This window comes from Aulonocara stuartgranti (assembly GCF_965226115.1).
Source record: "Aulonocara stuartgranti genome assembly, chromosome: 22".
Classification (NCBI taxonomy): domain Eukaryota; kingdom Metazoa; phylum Chordata; class Actinopteri; order Cichliformes; family Cichlidae; genus Aulonocara; species Aulonocara stuartgranti.
In genome coordinates this window covers 16,756,944-16,761,259 of record NC_138957.1, presented here as the reverse complement: position 1 = coordinate 16,761,259, position 4,316 = coordinate 16,756,944, and positions in this window count along the sequence as shown.

The window sequence follows — 4,316 nt, the reverse complement described above, 5'->3', positions numbered from 1 at the left end:
GCTCTACATGATTATTGTAACATTGCTAAAATTGTGCCAGCTCTCTGTGCAGCCCTATTTAAGTCTTGTTTTATCATTTTAGATCACATGTGTCTTCTCTTATGCAGATGCCTGTATATGAATGTGCAGAATCTGCAGGTAACATACAAGGTATTGGGTTCTGGCTCATGCTACCCTTCATTTATAGTCAAATTAAAGTTTTTCAGATTTTTTAAAAGTACATCTGCATTCACAGAAAGATGTAGATAACAGCCAGGGCCCAGGTCAAGATGTGTTTTTATTTATTTATGTAGCATCTGATTAATATATCAGCATTAAAGTTACATCAGCCAGTATTAGTTACAGTATTTGCCAATACACTGGTATCTGCATTTATACCAGGCAATAAATGAACATTTTAAAAGTGAAGAAAAGATGTGACAAATACCCGCCCACCACAGGAAACTCTGCAGCTTAAAATAAGTGACAGATTCTGACATATCACAAAAAAAGAAATGAAATATTATTAACATTGTATATATGAGTATTCCTCATTTTTATCGTCTAAGGAGCTTTGAAAGAAAAGCATCTGGACTTCTTTAAGTTTCTTGAAGACATTTCATTGGAGAAGCTACTTCTGATCTAAAAGCAATTGGTGGAGAGTCCCAGATTTTAAGCCCTATGGGAGTGTCCCCAAGAGGGTCATGGACCCTCCTACTGATCCTCTACCTTATCACATGAGCCAAGGTGAGAAAACGGGTGTGGGTCACAATCAGCCATGGTTTTGGGTGATGACATAAAAGAACCTCCTCGATGGGACAAGATTTGGCTGTCCATCTGCATCTAAAGGGCAAAGGTCACTCTTTCGAGGATGCCAGTGTTCACATTTTGGACAGAGAAGACAGATGGTTTAAAAGAGGAGTGAAAGAAGCCATCTATGTCCACTGTGAGCGACCGTCTTTGAACAGAGGTGGTGGCTTACAACACCAACTGTCTGCCATCTATAATCCAGTTTTGAGATCCCTTCCCAGACGCCTTAACACCCACTCACATCCTGGGCCATCTGACCTCAGGAAATCAGATGATAGGGTGGGGCCAGGTTTCACAATGAGCTCACCCGAAACCCTGACTGATTGTGACCCACACCCGTTTTCACCCCTTGGCTCGTGTGATTAGGTAGAGGATCAATAGGGGGTCCATGACCCTCTTGGGGACACTCCCATAGGTCTTAAAATCTGGGACTCTCCACCAGGTGCTCTTAGATCTGAAGAAGCTTCTCGGATGGGAGGTGAAACGTCTTCATGGAAACTTAAAGAAGTCCAAACACTTTTTCTTCCAAGCTCCTTAGACCACAACGACCTGGATGACTGAAACCTTCACAGATACATCATATTTATCAGTTTGATGTATGCTATATCACACTAATGATGCTGAAGTCTCATTTATCAAGTAATCGTACACTTGGCAATACCAGGTTAACTGTTGTTTTAGGACACAATGCAGTTCCTACTGTCGCAGGTATGTTAGCATAAGCTAAGGTCCTTCTTCCATTGGTACTTGCACCCTAGTATGATCACAGTTCAGAAACATACTTTCTAAATAAAGCCATGACATCCACCTCTGCGGATGCTAACATGACTGTGACAGTGCCACTGCACTAGTCTTCAAAAAGAGAGAGAGAGAGAGAGAGAATATGTGTGTGGGAGAAGCAGTCATATCCCATTCTGCTTTTATCTTACTTTAACATTGCCCCACTTTCCTCCTCAGAAAGTACAGCTTGACTTTATGGACCATAATCTGATTATAAAAGCCGGCACAGGTATTAATGTGGCAGCTTTTTCCCAAAAAAAGAACCATGTGAATCTTTAAACTTTGTCACAAATGCGTAAATAGACATCTGAACCTGGAGGCCATGTAACAAAGGCGGCAAGTGCATCTTAATCACAACACAACTATTATTATACAACACTGGATCGCTCCTTAACAGTGCATCGGCAAAACGGTAAAAGTTTCCACCTTATCAAATTACTAGTACTGTATCTTTACCAAGCCTGCATCTTAAATTGTGTCCGTGAACACATCAATCACAACTTTGCACTTGCTATACAAAGACACTGCTTCTCTGTTTCAGAAGAGTAACACTGCCCCCTAGTTTAAAGCACAACGTGAACGTCTTCGCAAGAGAGCCTCCCCCATATCCAAGGCAACATTCACCCATATTATTATAAAGCTTGTATATTAAGATCGGGTGGCATAATGAGTGACTGGCACAGTCTATCTGCCCCTGCTGTGTCAGTGCAGCAAGATCACATAAACATATTGTTGTCAGGAATACATCAGGCATGACGTTCCTGATAAATATGGGTGCAAAGCATGCATGCATAAGACCAGTGCAGACTAATTAGTCATGGGTCAGCTCAGTGTTGCTAATATCTTAGATAACACAATCCAAGTGACACTAAAAACAAACCATCCACGGTGGTAATGACTCATCCAAAGGAAGAAAGAAAGCAGTCACACTGTAGCTCTGATATAACTTCTCACTTTGTCTCCGTTCTTTCATCAGATTTGCGTATTTACACTTTTTAAAGTGAAAAAAAGACACTTCAGCTTTAAAAAGTCTTACAGTATAGATTTAATTCCACACTTTTATCTCATTAAATCTACTGTACTCTGCTCTGTGACCATACAAACTGATCCCCACCTTACTCCACACACAGGGTCCCCACCTTACTCCACACACAGCTTACATGCATCCTACCTGCACTCACTTCTGCAAACAAGCCCTGCCCCACTCACCCACAACTTCCACTGCTACATGGACAAATGCATGTACCAGGAGACACTCGCCATTTTCTGGGGTGCAAAACATTGCCATCTTGCCTTTGGTGTTTTCGAGATAAGCCCAAGGTGTTCTTTAGTGAGGGTTCTTGACACAGCAGTCATGGCAATAATGTGAGTCTCACTAATAAGCCATCAGGTTTAGACTCTTGGTCAAGAATGCTTTGGGGTTACATTTGAGCACATTGAGTACCCTTAAAAACATACAAAATTAAGCTTTAAGGTTGCAGTCTTTCTAAAGTTTTAGTGTATGTTATTGCTGTGACACAGTCAATTATAATAATTTGTAACTTCTTGGCCAGTTGTTTTGCATTTTGCAAAGTCATTACACTTCAAATAAGCGTGAAAGCTGAAGGATGGTTTTCACAACACTTTCTTCGATGTAATTTTCCATATCCGGGTTGATTTTATCAAGTCAGAAAAGGCCGTTTCAAAGTCTGACTCAAGTCTGAAATCCTTTGAAATTTGTTGTGTTGCAAGTTTTGAGGCTTTAAATTCTGTACTCGATTTTTTGGAGGTCTGCCACTGTGACTCAAGACATCACGAGGCACTCTGTTTAAATATGAATGTTTTACTGCATCAGATGGCACATTCTCAGATGGAAGCCAGTCCTTCCTCTTTTGTTTGACTAATGAAGTCTCAAGACTGTTTTAGAAACTGTTCAACAAACTCCTCACAGTCGTTTTCAATCACTCTGAGGGACAGTGTTAATGCGACCGAGGTACTTCTGCCAATCAAGGCCAAACTTTCTTCACCCAGTCTGCTCTCTCTCTTTGTCAATAATATAAACAAAATGAGAACGAAAAGGTTACAGATGAGGTATCTCGCAGAATAACAGTTACCACTATTTTACATTTATTTTAAAAAAATAGAATAAATCTAAAAAGCCCTGGCAAAAGAGGGCAAACCACATCTCTCAGCCAGAAGAAAAGACATAAAAGATGAGAATACATTACAGTTTTTCTCAAATGCTAAAACACATGTCACAAACGTTACCACCAGGTCCCCCAATGTCCAAACACAACACCCTTCTCTAAAGCTACAGTGGGGCAAAAAAGTATTTAGTCAGCCACCGATTGTGCAAGTTCCCCCACTTAAAATGATGACAGAGGTCAGTAATTTGCACCAGAGGTACACTTCAACTGTGAGAGACAGAATGTGAAAAAAAAATCCATGAATCCACATGGTAGGATTTGTAAAGAATTTATTCGTAAATCAGGGTGGAAAATAAGTATTTGGTCAATAACAAAAATACAACTCAATACTTTGTAACATAACCTTTGTTGGCAATAACAGAGGTCAAACATTTACTATAGGTCTTTACCAGGTTTGCACACACAGTAGCTGGTATTTTGGCCCATTCCTCCATGCAGATCTTCTCGAGAGCAGTGATGTTTTGGGGCTGTCGCCGAGCAACACGGACTTTCAACTCCCGCCACAGATTTTCTATGGGGTTGAGGTCTGGAGACTGGCTAGGCCACTCCAGGACTTTCAAA